This window comes from Megascapheus bottae, chromosome 23 (assembly GCF_031878675.1).
Source record: "Megascapheus bottae isolate mThoBot1 chromosome 23, mThoBot2.hap1, whole genome shotgun sequence".
NCBI classification, from domain to species: Eukaryota; Metazoa; Chordata; class Mammalia; order Rodentia; family Geomyidae; genus Megascapheus; species Megascapheus bottae.
Window position 1 is genome coordinate 15,789,422 of NC_143531.1, and position 15,876 is coordinate 15,805,297.

Below are 15,876 nucleotides of genomic sequence, written 5' to 3' on the forward strand. Positions count from 1 at the left end.
GTCAAATAAAGTTACTTCTGTAACGTGGCAGTATCCACATTTTCCCCCTGTGTATATTGTATGGAATTGTGCCCAGGAATGGCAGGCAGGACATAGTTGTTTGTATGGCCCCATTATCTGGAGCTTTTTGTTGGGTATGCTAGAAGTTCTCAGTGATCAATCTTCTCATCAATTCAAATGGGTTAAATCCCTCTGAAAATTACAAGTAGAATTTTGTATTCATGAACAGAAGTGAGAGTAATGATAATTCTTGGTTCCCATTTGATTCTCAGGTGATCAGCAAATTAAGTGAAACTCCTGTTTTCATGAAAATAAATACACATTTGGTAAATAAAGAAATAGTGTACATTGTTTTTTCCAACTCTGAAGTTACATATTGATATGAGATTTCAGGAATATGGTAGGCTTTCCTTGGTCTTAGGAGAAGATACTCTCAAATTAATGAATGGGTTTTTCCCTAGAGACTGAGCCTATTATCCTAACCTATCATTGCGACACAGAGCTACACTCTCAATAATAGTACCACAACAGTACTCTCGAAACTCTTTCCAGCTTTAGTGTTTCATTGCAGAAGAATATGGAGGCAAGTTCTATATTTGTCAATTTTCAAGTACAGTATGTGTCTGAGTTACTGGGCTGTCAAACTTAATTGTTTAAAATATGTTAGTTGCCTTATAATTTTAAGGCACAATTCTAAACATACATATATATATATATACATACATACATACATACATTTATTTATTTATTTATTTATTTATTTATTGTGCTGGTCCTGGGATTTGAACTCAGGGCCTGGGCACTGTTCCTGATCTCTTTACCATTTTGAACCACAATGCTACTTCTGATTTTGTGGTGGTTACTTGTAGATACCAGTCTCATAGACTTTTCTGCCTGAGCTGTCTTCCAACCACAAACCTCCTGAGTAGCTAGGATTACAGTGTGAACCACCAGCACCCAACTTCTACAAAATTTTAGTAAATTTCATAATGTAGAATTGAACTTTTATTCTCATCATCTAACAGGTACAAAAGCTAAAATGCAGATGTTTCTCAGTGGTTTTGATCATGGCTATTTAGGCTTCCCATGAAGATGCATTTTTAGTTGATTGTTTGCTTCTTTGGTGATTTGTAGAGAGATAGCTCCAAATATATTAATAACTTTACAGATATATTTGAAAATTCCCCTACAATATATTTTTCTTTCTGGATTCAAAGTTAATAAAAATTTTTACCTGAGGGAAATAGTTTTATTTCAAAAGAAAACTATTACTTTGTGTCTGAAGTCTGAAAAAAAGCAAGTTAAATAAAATCTTGTAAATAGCCATCAATATATCTATGAAGTAAAATGAGTTTCTAGTCTCAAATAGTCCATGGTAATAGATCTAAGTAATTATCTGTTCTTTTCATATAATTCCTTAGATACAGATAAGGAAAAGAATTTCAGGGACAGCTTTTGTTTTAAGAAAAGGTGATTGACAGATTTAATTTTGATATTTTCCTTTAAGACTTAATCATGCTAATTTCAATGTATTTTTAACATGGCATAAATGCTATTTATCAGGCTTATAACTTGGACTATGAAATTTAGGTGAAGGAATATTAAATTTGAAAGAGTTAAATTCAGTTTTGCCTATATGTATCCTTCCTTTCGAGCATTGTTACAAGGTGTGACTGTATTCGAAGAGATTCTCTGATTCGGCCTATTGGAAATAATAGAATCAGTTGTCCATACAGTCAGTGTATTAGATTGTATCTGGGCTGTATCTTGTCCTAGATAATCATGTTCCTGAAAGCATTGGTGTTATTGAAAGCAACGGAGCCTGCTAATGCCGTCCATTACCTTTACTTCATTTACATTTTTGCCCAATTGTTTTCTCTCAAATTCTTTTCTCTCCCCCAAAGTCTCCATCACTCACTGCATCTCATCACGTACCAGCTCAGCCACACACAGGCAGGTTGCTGTGTGCACATGAACTGGGTACCAGCACAGGTACCCGGGAGTCTGGGGCTTGCTCTAACTCTTTCCTAAATCAGCAGCAGTTGGGATGACCCGAATACAGTCTGTTTTTACCATTTCTAGAATGATCATTGTGATGTTACTTCCAGGGTGTGAAAAGACAGTGAGATTTCAGTGGGTGGTACAATTTCCTCAGCTTGAAGAACAAGAGAGCTATGGGAAACTTAAAGCCCAGAAGAACAAGAAGGGAAGTGTAACAAAGCAGAAAATACTTGCCTGGTGTTCCATTGGGCCATTAAGTATCTCTTCCTGGGTGCATGAAAAGAGTGTCTTTTTTATTAGCTGACTGGGCTTGACTGGTCTTGAACTATAATTTCTCCAATCTATCTCCCAGCTAGGTAGGATTACAAGTATGAGCCACCATGCCCAGCTAGTATGTTGTATTTGTGAGTACTGGGTTCTTTCTTTGATAGTCCACAGATTTGGCTACTTTTCATCACCTTTACCACCAGTCCTATCCAGTCACCTTTAAGGCTCTTGCAGCAGAACAATGTCCGTGAATCTACCCTTACTACTCTTCACTTCAAGCCATTCTTCCACATACAGCCTGGTCGAGCCTGCTAACGTTTGTGTATGACAATGTCTGTGCCTTTAAAGAATTCCGTATGGCTGGCAGTGTAAATTGGAGTAAAATCTTTTGTGTTCTGGACCCAATTAGCTCTCTTTCCACCCTGCAACTTACTTCTTTTAGCTCTACTGACCTGTTTTACTGATTTTACACAGGTCACTTTTCTTTCTACTTCAGAACACCTAGCCCAGGACCTTCCTTGGCTTGGAACACTCTGTCTCCAGGTAACCACCTCAATTACTAGCTTCTTTCCTTCAAACCACTACAAAGCTAGTTCCTTGTCAAAGAAGACATTTTGACCATCATTTATGGAGGCTGTAACCCCCTCCATAGTAATTGAATTTTCCCTTAACACTGTTGCTACATGGTATATTATATGTGTGTGTGTATGTGTGTGTGTGTGTGTGTGTGTGTGTGTGTGTGTGATAGTTGTCTGTTACAGTTGTTGGATAGGAGGTGCATTACTCCTTGAACATTAATATCCCTTCCCAGGTTTTCCCCATTTTTTTCTCCACCTCCTCCTAATCATCTTGATTTTCGTTTTCCTTCCCTATTTCAAATAACAAATAAATGTATATACAATATACAGATGCCAAGTCAGACACAGTAACATGAGTTAAATCATAAGGAAAAAAAGAGTGAAAAAATAACTTCACATAGTACATTAAGAAAAACAATCACAAAGATAAACCTCTTGTTTCCACATCCTGAATTTATTTTGCTTAGCCTCATCCTACATGGCCATATGTACATAGCCTTTGAACTATTGTGATCCTCTTCTAGGAGAATCCTAGATGTGTACTAATCATTACAAATGAGGGAAACATGGAGCCTGTGTTTCTTTGGGTCTGGCTTGCCTCACTTAATATTACTTTTTTCCAAGTCTTTTCATTTTCTTACAAATGGGGCAATGTCATTCTTTCTGATGGCAGCATAGAATTCCATTGTGTATAAGTACTACATCTTCTTGATCCATTCATATACTGAGGGACATCTGGGTTGGTTACATATCTTAGCTATGGTAAGTAATTCTGCAAGAACATGGTTGTGCTCGTAGGTTTAATATGGCCTTTTTCTGGACATTTGGGTAAATGCCCAGGAGTGGGATTGCTGGGTCATAGAGGAGCTCTATGTTTAGTCTTTTGAGGAATCACCATACTGCTTTCCAGAGTGAAAAAGTTTATATTCCCACCAACAGTATAGTAGTGTTCCCTTCTGGCCACATCCCTACCAGCCTCTGTTGTTATAAGATTTCTTGATCATGGCCATTCTAACTGGAGTGAGATGGAATCTTAAAGTTATTTTGATTTGAATTCCTTTTATGGCTAGAGATGCGGAGCATTTCTTCATGTGTCTATTGTAAGCTAAAATCTTATTACCTATTATACCCTTTTGAGCTTAAAAGCTTTAAATTAAAACTGACTTGTGAAACTTTAGTGTACATGATAACAATAAGGACTGGCATTTTGCAGGCATTCTGCAAACTTACAAAAATATATTTAAATTGCTTAGGAAAGCTTGGTGACTGTAACTGAACTCAAGTTTTAATTTGTTAAGAATATACTCAGAAAAGTATGTGAATGATTATTCTTTCCTTGTGCCTTTCCCATATACCACCTTTATCTGGGCATCTGTAAATGTGTTTCCAGTGAGTTCATAAGCTCTTATCATCTTGGCAAAGCAGTATTTATGCATACTGTCCCAATTCCAAAGTTCATTGTGTTTTAGTTATAAAATAATCAGATTCTATACAAGATACACAAGCAGCTGTCCCAGCCAATCCCAATGTACACTTTAAAAGTATGAGTATTATAGAGTATCTTACAATCTTATCCAAGCTCTTGACTAGTCTCAGGTCTTAGCTGTCAGAAAAAAGCTCCATGGAAAGCAATTATCAAAAGGGCTATGTTCAATTCCCATTTCAATTGCAATTTTTCAGTTTCTTCCACCTATCAATATATAAAGCTGTGCTTCTGATAGTAGTTAATTACTTTGGATAGTATTTTTTAGGCAGCTTAACAGGCCTGATAGTTTAAAAAGTGATTTACCTTTTAAAACAGGAAGTTCTCTGGTTATTGAAGATAACCAGGACAAAGTAAGATAAATAAGCAGTGTGGAGTTTAAGTAATTGTCAAAATGAAAAAACTCCTCATTTACATGACTTTCCTTTTATTGTAGTATAGCATATTCTATTTTGTGAATGGAAAACATAGAAATACTTCTATTCCTGTAGGCTCTATCCTGTATTCAGGACCTAGCCATTCCTAATCATGGGGCAGAGATGAAAGATCATTTGTTCTTCACTTAAAATTGGCCAGGACTTTTACAACTCCTGTAATCAAATAAAAGGCAATAGAAAAATGTTAAAAGCTGTCCAGGCAAAGCTACAAAATGTTACATCCCAGACTCTCACTGTTCTCTGCCTTCTCTGTCCTTTGGTACTCAGACACCATGTCATAAAGAGTTTCAGACTTCATCAGAATTTCTTAACCACTGTCCCCAGCTACAGTTTCTAGTGACAAAAGCTCCTGCTTCTCAGCACAAGAGTTGTCAAGCATTCATTCCTTGGGCCCCTGTACATGAGCCTAAGAAGAGCAACACAAGATATAGCCCGGCGGAATCTCATATTCTAAAACAAAATCTTATGTCACTGCTAAGATTTGACATGAAATAGGGAAAGAAGACAAATAAGAATTGAGTTTCAAAACAAAAACTATAAACTCTTCTCTATCTCTCCAATCTCTGTGTTCTTTTTCTTTGTCAGTGATGGAGCTTGAAGTCAGGGTGTGGGCGCTGTCCCTGAGCTCTTTTGCTTAGAGGTAGGCTAGTACTCTTACTACTTTGAGCCAGTGCTCCACTTCTGTTTTTTGGTAGGTAATTGGAGATAAGAGTCTCATGGGGACTTTTCTGCCAGGGCTGGCTTCGAACTGAGATCCTCAGATCTCAGCATCCTGATTATGATTATAGGTGTGAGACACTGGTGCTGGGCTTTATTTCTCTAATCTTATAATATTAATTTGTTGATTTCTCAATACTATTCACTTTTATTTTTACACTTGGCAATTATTAGGTACATGCATTTATAGAAACATAGTCTTGGAGATCCAATTAATATTTAATTAAAACACTTAGTACTTGACATAGATATGTCTATATATTTTTAGACCCTATTTGATTTCTATATACTTGTGATGTTCTGGATCAGATATGTGTGCAATATTTTAAACATTCTGTTTTATTTCAAATCCTTTCTGTCATTATGAATTTTATTTCTTGTGAAGTGCTGCTGGAGAGCTTTTCATTTTTAATGCTGTCACTGTAGTCACTTATCTATTCATTATAAAACGAGGACTTACTTTGAGATCCAATCTGGCTTGGAATTTGTGATCCTTTCACCTTGGACTTCTGAATGCTGAGGTCATAGTCATGCTCTACAATGTCTAGCTTGTTTTATTTGCATAGAATCAATTTCTGAATTCTAATTGGTAAATTTTGTCAATTAACACTTATTGATTGTGGTTACAACATAATTTTTTATTGTATTTTATTTCCCACAACCCTTATCTAATTTAATTAATCTTTCGATTTCCTCATTGTTTGATCTTTTTTGACTTAGAAAATAATATATTACTTTTAAAAAATTTTAATAATACTCACATTTTAGGTTATATGTATAAACCCATACTATTATCTCCCTGTCGAGCAATACTAAAAACTTAGGTTTCATTTTGCTCATTCTTTGACATTTTTATGTAACTCCTTTTCTGTGATTTAATTTGATTCTAATTCCATAGATCAGTTACGCTTCATGACAGTTAGGACGTGAATATAACATGAGAGTTCTAAGTTTTCTTTTCATGTCTCAGTCTATCTTTTGAGATTTAATTTTGATTTTTCAAAAAAATAATTTTTATCTTCATTCTTGAGTAATAGTTGTGACAGCACTTGTTAATACTCATCAAATATTCAAGTAGTCTTATTCAATTCACCATTGAGATCTGTCAATCTACTTATGTTGTTTCATGAAATTTTACTCCTCAGTTAAATCCTTTCTCACAGAATTCCTACAGAATTCCTGCAGTTCATGCGTATATTAGAAATGTATTACTGTAGGAGCCTAGTATTATGTCATCTCACCATATACCTTTCTAGAAAAAAGAATTATGTTGAAGGATATTAAGAAGAAGGAAACATCGGAAAATTCCTTTTCTGCCTAAAGACAGGAGATAAATTCTCCTTTACTGGTGATGATTTTAGACTCTTATTAACCTAGACATGGAACCCAAACAAACTTCTACCCCATTAACCTCCTCTCATAAATTTACCTTCCCACAATGGTTATCTTTGAAGATGTAAAAGTACTTTCCCCTCTCTTGTCATTTCTTAATAAAATTACAATTTTACATCAAAGGTGGTTGTATTAGACTGTTACATTGTATTTTCTCTAGCTACTCATTTTTTAGTTTTACAAATAGGATGCAAATTAATAAATAGTCTTGATTGTTTTTATTCTTGCTAATTTCTCTTTGGATAGAGGGATGAACACTAAGATGGAAAGAAGAAAATTTATTGTTTCTTTACATCTCTAATTCTAGAGAGCGATCTTTTTGTTTTAAAATGTGTCATATTTTGATACAAAATTTACACTTAGAACAAAATCCAGTGTTTACTTCTGAGGTAATTTCCTTGCTCAGAAGGTTCAGAATATCATTGTCACATCCTTGCTTCCTTTATCTTCCTTCCTTCCTTCCTTCCTTCCTTCCTTCCTTCCTTCCTTCCTTCCTTCCTTCCTTCCTTCTTTCCTTTCTTTCTTTCTTTCTTTCTTTCTTTCTTTCTTTCTTTCTTTCTTTCTTTCTTTCTTTCTCTCTCTCTCTCTCTCTCTCTCTCTCTCTTTCTTTCTTTCTCTCCTCTTTCTTTCTCTCTCTCTCTTTCTTTCTCCTTCCATTTTTGTTGGTTGTGGGACTTGAACCCTGGGCCTGGGCATTGTCCCTGAGCTCTTCAGCTCAAGGTTACTACCCTATTCCTTGAGCAACAGCCCCACTTCTGGTTTTCTAGTGGTTAATTGGAGATAAGAGTCTCATGGTCTTTAGTGCCTGGGCTGGCTTTGAACCTAGATCCTCAGATCTCAGCCTTCTGAGTAGCTAGGATTACGGGTGTGAGCCACTGTGCCCTGCCATCACAGTCACTTTCAAAAGGAAAACTAGAGTATTATGAGGATCTTAGCAAAGCACAGTTATAAGAAAAAAAAACAGTAGTAATTAGTACGTTTCAGCTTTGCGAACAATCCACAATCTGATTTCTCCCTACTCTTTTGTTTCAAACCTGATTTATGATGTACCATTAGGAATGGTATTGCCAGAATTTAAGCCTTAGTCTGGACAGAATTATAATGTGTTTAAGACAGTGTGTATATTCCCATTGCTGTTGAGCCCATTCATTAAGGCCTGAAAAGTTCTCACTGTGATCTTCCACATTTGGCTATTAATTCCATTGTGAGCAGTGAAGGATATAATACAGTCACCATCTGAAAGAGTCTAGCTTCATTACTTCAGGCAATTTTCAATGTAATTATCCTTTCTCTAAAGTATCTTTCTATTCAAAGTGTGTTGAAAAATACCCCCAAAATAGAAACACCTCATAGATACTAGGCTTAGACTTCTAGTATTTTTTTTTAAATATGTATCAGTGCTACAGGCTGAATTCTGGTCTGGTCTCTGTCCCTGAGATATTTTGCTCAAGGGTAGAGCTCTGCCACTACTTCCAGTTTTCTCCTGATTAATTCGAGCTAAGAGTCTCACAGACTTTCCCGCTGGACTTACTTTGAACTTTGATTCTCAGATCGCAGTCTCCTGAATAGCTAGGATTACAGGCATGAGTCACCAGAACTTAGAATAATTTATCTCTTTAAATATTTTATTTTTATTATCATTATTTTATTGTTAGGGTTACAGTTACACTTGTGAGTTAGTGACTACATTACTTCTTTTTTATTAATATATTAACATTGATTTTTACATCATATTTCAAATGTCATGTTTAAAAAACAAGTATTCAAGAAGGGAATCTCTACAGTCACTGGCATATAGATTTTAGAACACAATTAAAATTAAGCTGAGGAATACTTTACTACTTGAACATTGTTAGCCCTTCCCATGGTTTTCTCCTACTTTCCTTCCTCTATCCCCTACCAACTTGTCAAGTTCATTTCCAACATCCTGTCTTGTGACTATCTCTGTTACAGTGGTTCATCCTTTGTCTCCTCATCTTGTTATTTCCCCTTCCCTTTCCTTCCCTGATTCAAATAAACAAATAAATATATATACAATATACTAGTTACCAAAGTCAGGTATAGCAACAACAGAGGGTAAGCCAGAAAGGGTTGGCAGGGGGAAGAAAAAGAGGAAAGAAAAAAAAGAGTAAAGAAATAGCTCATCAAGTAAGAAAACCACAATGATAACATCATTTAAATCATAAGGTTCTCAATTTCTTGAGAATAGCATTTCAAAGTTACTTTGAAATTTGTCCTCAAATGGCTAGCTTATTTCATGGCTATATAATTCTTAGGGGTGGCTTTGTTGTTAGTTTATCACATGTCTCTCCTAAGTCATGACAAACTTGCTCCCAGTAGAGGAAATATCTATTAGCCATTTCTAATATTTGTGTCGTTTTTCTTTGGCATGTAACACAGTGATGTTTTCTGAACTTATCATAAGTATACTTTAAGGGACATAATATAAAATTCAAATTTCTGGTGTTTGTTTTTTCTGGAAATTCTGCTTAGCAGATGTCATTACTAAATTTGTAGCCATTCAGAATGTACACTGGTCTAGTAGACATCTACTACATCATAAACACTTGGAGTTCTCCAGGTAGGAACTAAAAAATGTTAGATATTAATTAAAATTAATTAAAATATCAAAAGTACTTTGTTATTCAGTTCAAACTAGAAGTGCTGGAGACATTAATGCTTCTAGGAACAACACTCACTACACCAAGCAGGAGGTGTATTTTCCTAGTTTCTTCACATGGGTGACTCTGTTCCAACGTTATCCAATGATACCGAGGCTCGCTCATAGTGGTCATTTGTTCAGTAATGTGAAACATTTTGCCTTCCTTGCTGTTGCATTTTTACAAACCCTTGCCTCTGCTTCCTAGGAACAAGTTGCAATTATATTCATGGTAATAGTTAATTTTCTCAAGAATTTTCTTCTGGAAAAACCAAACTAAAGAGAACCTGATCCTATAGATTTAGGGTAGGATAGCATATCTAAGTCAATTAAAAATCACACTGTTTGATTTTTAAAAATTGTTCTTTGGTTTTTTTTTTTTTTTTTTTGCCAGTCTTGGGCTTGATGATTCAGGGCCTTGGCACTGTTCTTGGATAGTTTTTGCTCAAGGCCACTGCTCTGCTTCTTGAGCCACAGTGCCCCTTCCAGCTTTTTCCGTATATGTGGTACTGAACCCAGGGCTTTGAGCATGCTAGGCAAGCACTGTACTACTAAGCTACACTCCGGGCTCCATATGATTTTTGTCATAAAATAGAAGTGAAGTCTCCTGCAAGATAATAGTCATTTTATAAGAGCTATGTTCTTTTTTTTTTTTTTTTTGCCAGTCTTGAGCTTTAGCTCAGGGCCTGAGCACTGTCCTTGGACTTTCTCAAGGTTAAAGCTCTATCACTTGAGCCTCAGCACCACTTCCAGCTTTTTTCTATCATGTGGTACCAAGGAATCAAACCCAGGTCTTCGTGCATGCTAGGCAAGCACTCTACTACTAGGCCAAACTACCGGCCAAGAGCTATGTTCTAATCACAGTTTTAGAATATAGAAGTCCGTGATCAAGGTTTTGGTTTGTTTGGTTTCTTTGAAAGCCTTTCTCTGGTTCTTGTGGTCCTTTGTCTGTGTCCCCATGTCCTTCTGTGATTGGCAATTGTGACAGTTCTTCTCTCTCTCTCTCTCTCTCTCTCTCTCTCTCTCTCTCTCTCTCTCTCTCTTTCTCTCTCTCTCCTCTCTCCTTCCCTCCCTCCCTCTCCCTCCCTCCCTCTCCCTCCCTCCCTCTCTCCCTCCCTCCCTCTCTCCCTCCCTCCCTCCCTCCCTCCCTCCCCCTCCCTCCCCCTCCCTCCCTCCCTCCCTCCCTCCCTCCCTCCCTCCCTCTCTCTCTCTCTCTCTCTCTCTCTCTCTCTCTCTCTCTCTCTCTCTCTCTCTCTCCCTCCTTCTCTCCCTCCTTCTCTCCCTCCCTCCCTCCCTCCCTTCCTCCCTCCCTCTCCGGTTATGGGGCTTGAACTCAGTCTGAGCTTGAGCCCTTGAGCCAAGCCCCACTTCCCATTTTCTAGTTATTAATTGAAGATAAGAGTCTCTGGTCCTTTTGTGCCCAGGCTGGCTTTGAACCTTGATCCTCAGATCTCAGCCTCCTGAGTAGCTAGGATTATAGGTGTGAACCAGTTCTGCTGTCTCTGCAGTAAGATTGGGATTAGAATTAGGAATCATTCTGTTTCTTGATAAAATAATTATCTCTTTCAAATCTTTCTAAAAACAGTGACATTCTGAAGTCACATATGCTATAATAGCAATATGGTTTTTGACTTTTTGATGGAACAGAGCTGACGTGTGGTGTGTGCATTGTCCAGCCTTGGTCGAGGTGGTGGCAGTTCTTGGATCCAAGTGATCACACTTGTCAACAAGTATTCTCTTCTAAAGTGGCTCATCATTCGCGCAAAACAAAGGACATAGCTGCTCCAAATACTTTGAGGTCTGTTATTTTTAAACCAGTTGAGTTTTGTAAGGAAATTAGATTCATTTGCTTAGCCTTCATTTTGATTTGTCAAACACAATTCAAAAATAGATAACTCTTGTTTTCCCTCAGGTCGCATGTACTGAGTCCCTTGGAAAAAATATTATATTATGTTTAGTTGGATGAACATAAAGCCAGTACATTCTCAACTCTGAATTTGTGGCTTTGACCTCGTCTGCTTCTTTATTCATTATGAAATGTGGTGATTTGTTCTTGATATACTCTAAGCAGGCCATTACATTTAAAATGTGTATAAGTGATTTTTAACACTATACTGAGAATTTAAGACACCATAGAAATAGATTTGGAAATACTGGTCTGAAATATCACATACTCATATGATTTCTTCATTAGCATATCTCTGACTGAACCCCATGGTACACAGATACGGAGACACAAATAAAGTTATGAAACTTGATGCAATAGGACCTATAAAAATTGTTTGTAACACCACTAAGAGATGTATCCAGATATGTACTATCTTATTGCTGTAATGAGACCAACTCTTCTTTATGGTAAATTTTAGATGATAGATTTGTCAGGAAATTAACATCCCCAGGAGTGGTTATCAAAGTGCTATCTGAAGAATCCCCATTATTGACACCAGAGTAAAGAAAAATACTATGTTATATAATTTTAATTGGGCTCTGTTATGACAAGTTGACCACCTTCTGATAGTTATCCTAAAGAAAAATGACAACAGGGATTGCAAAATTTGTTATATGATTTCCCAGGTTGCTTGGAACAGTTGTGACAGTTTCTAATTTGTTTTAAAATGACCTTTGCCCTGAGCTTTCATTTTTTTTTTAAAGTTTTTTTTTTAACAAAGAAGGAATAGAGAAAGGGGTCAGTCTAGATAGAATGAAATTCTCTAATGAAAAAAACGCTAAACTTCCTATGGGTAGGGGAATGACCCTCATAATAAAACATATATCTTCTCTTTTCACTTTTTAATATGTGTGACATGAAAGAAGAAATGGAAACTTCTCTCCCCAGATTTGCTGTTTCAGGTCCCCAAACAAAGGACACACTATGGTTAGCTGAATAAAACGATGCTGGGTCTGAACCCATAGTGGAACACTACTAGCCTCAAAACCTAGTGATGTTAATCACTTACTGCTGTGGAAGCTCCCAGAGAATAAAGAGGAACCTCCTCGGGATTTGGGACACTGGGTTTGGCCAATAAGATATTGGTTTCAGTAGGATTAAAAAAATGGAATGTTAAACAACTCCTTTTAGGTAGGGTCTATTTTATGTTATTAAGGGACATTGGGAGATTTGATAATACTACTTTCTTATTTCTAACTCAGTTGTAGGAAGACATCACCTTTTGAATTTATCCTTAGAAAAATCAGGTAAAAATGACTTTGTTTTCTTTTTTGAGTACAGATTATTTTCTGTCCTCCCAAAAGTACTAATGATCCCATCTGAAGTTTTAGTCTAGTTCAGCTTTTTTCTAGATACAGTTATAAGTGAAGGTTAAGTAGGTATCTATTATGTGTTACTATGAAGCCCTCAAAAAATGGAGTTCTATGTGAGATCATGCAGGAACCCATCAAGGTGAACTCAGGGAGACGGTAATTATGTACTTGGCCGTCACATGATGTAAATTTTTCTTTCAACTCAATATGCTACTATTGAACACCTGTACTTAGGTCAAAACTGTGTCATGGCTCTGAGAGATGCAAAAAAATGTGATAGCACTTTCCAATGAGAAGATTAAAAGCGTTTAAACAGAAATATCTGATGTGTAAATGGAGTCACATTGAAAATGATGAGAGATCAAAACAAATTACACAGTTAATTTTATAAGCTCAGCGAAGATAGGGTCAATCCAAATCACAGTTAATGGTAAAATTTCACAGAAGAGATGATCATGACTTGTGTATGTTAGATTTACAATTGTACAAAATAGGAAAGAATATTCAAAATAGTGGAATATGAAAGCTTTGCCAAACAGAATAAAGGTGTCACTTAGTACAATTCTTACTAAGTAAAAGAAATATGGTTAATGCTTTAAATTCCATCTTTAGGAGTCAGGATGGGATTTATGATATACGACGATACATGACAATGACATATGATAGGTGATTTGATAGATAATATGATATAACATATGACTAATACATGATATATGACATAAAATGATACATAAAGCTCCCCTATGACCCAGCAATTCCATGACTTGGCATTTATCCAACCATCCAGAAACAAGGGCATACTAAATCCACTAGCACAATGATGTTCATTGCAGCACTATTTACCATAGCAAAGATATGGAACCAACCCAGATTTCCCTCAGTTGATGAGTGGATCAACAGGATGTGGTATTTATACACAATGGAATTCTATGCTGCTGGCAGAAAGAACAACATCACCTCATTTGTAAGGAAATGGAAAGACTTAGAAAAAATCATATTAAGTGAAGTAAGCCAGACTCAAAGGAACATAGGCTCAATGGTTTCCCTCATTTGTCATAATCAGTAGAAACCTTGGGCCCCTCTAGCAGAGATCTACAATAGAACAAAATCTAGATACATAAGACCATATAGTATGACACTAAATGAAAGGACCTCCAGGATATAGAAACAAAAGCCATATAATGAGTGATTATTGTCCTTAATGTACTATGTTATCTCTCATCTCTTTTGCTGTCCCTTGGTTATCTTATATTGTTATAATATTTCACCTTGTCTTCTGATATATTTTATATATGCTTAATTGGTTAATTGAAATTGGATAGGGAAGGGGGAAATCAAGGTGAGCAGGGGGAGGGGTTGAAAGGAAATGGGACAATGTTATGAGAAAGGGTATCAATATTTGTGAAGTAATGCACCTTCTATCTGCTGAATATAATGTAACCCTTCTATTAATTACGATAAAAAATATATGGGAAAAAAGAACAGAAAATTCAGATGTGTAAAGCTCCCTGCATGCAAAAGGAAGAGACATGCCACTCAAATAAAAGATTTAAGTGCAAGTCACATAACAGTTGGAGGGTTCATTAAATGGAAAAGGTGTGTTGCTATTGGGATTTAAAGTAAAGAATGCATTTTCTTAAGATACAGTGAGATTTCACAGTGTAGTCTAGGCAAGAGAAAGAAAGAATTACAATATTTATAATGTTAGGGAGGCCATGGGTGTTTGGATTTCGAAAGTTGGGAAAAAAATCAGAGTTGTATGGAAAAGTATCTACAAGTCTGATCACTAAAGAGTTATAGCTTCAGTCCCTGAGCAAACGAGAGTCACTGAGAATGGTTTTCAGGCTAGGAAGAAACAGTATTATATTTATGTTCTGGAAAGATTATTCTGTGTGAGGTAAAAAAAATTATTATATATATATGTAATTTTTGTGAGAGATCTGTACCTTATGGTTGCTGGACAGGTGACCTGCCACCATCTCCCAGCTCTTATTGATTTTAGGTGTTTTATTTTTGCCACATCTCATGTTTATTTTTGCTTTCTGGGCTGGCTGTGACTGTATTTCTCCTCCTTGTTGTTACTATGTAGTTAGGATTACAGATATGAATCACACACACTTGGACACTTACCTTAATTTTCTTTCTTTTTTAATTGAGATGAGTCTTGCTAACTTGGGCCAAGGCTGGTTTGGAACTGTGATCTTCCTTAATGCCCCAATTAAAACTTTTACTGCCCATAATACTTACTCCCCTATATGTATTGTGGCTCATACCTCTAATACCAGCTATTGAGAAGGCAGGGAGGAGATTGAGTCTCATGATTCACTATGAAACTATCCCGAGTTTATACAGCTACTAGACGTAAAGAGCTGGCTTTCTAATCTGGCCAGATCACTGTATAATGTACATTTAAAGCCATATAATACCTTTGTGTACCTGATAATACACAGTGAAAACCTCAGAGTATAAAGAAGGTATCCGGGTAAGGACCATAAATCCCTTCTCTTCTTTTTTTACCTATTTTAGTTTCAGATAATAGTTGTAAACTTCTTTAGTTAAAACTTCAACACTAGATGTAATTTTAACTTAAAGAGAGTTAAAGATAGCATTAGTCATAGTGATGTGTGGGCAAATGGCATTTGAATCAAATTGTTGCTTTATTATTAATCTGAAACACATCATCACAGGACTAGACTCCATTCCTTCTACAAACAAAATGGATGGGGACAATTCATACATAATAATATTAGGGGATCAAATAACTTGGAAAGCAAGAATAATGGTACTTCTTTTTCATTATAAAGAAGCACAATTGTGTCTAGATCCAAATTGGGGGTTAGAGCAGTCGTTTCTTTCCTTTTTTTCATTAGCATTACATAAGCAATTGGATAGGTGTGTTGACTGGCTAAACACTATTTGCTTCAATGCTTTTGGCTCTTTCAGACTTAGCCATTCTCCTGAGAAACCACTTACATGCTGTGGAAATTTGGCTCAATACGTGCTAACTAGGTGATGTAATTGACCTTCTGTCTACACTGCATAATTGCAGTCCTTCTATCAAGATTTGCTAACAGTGATATC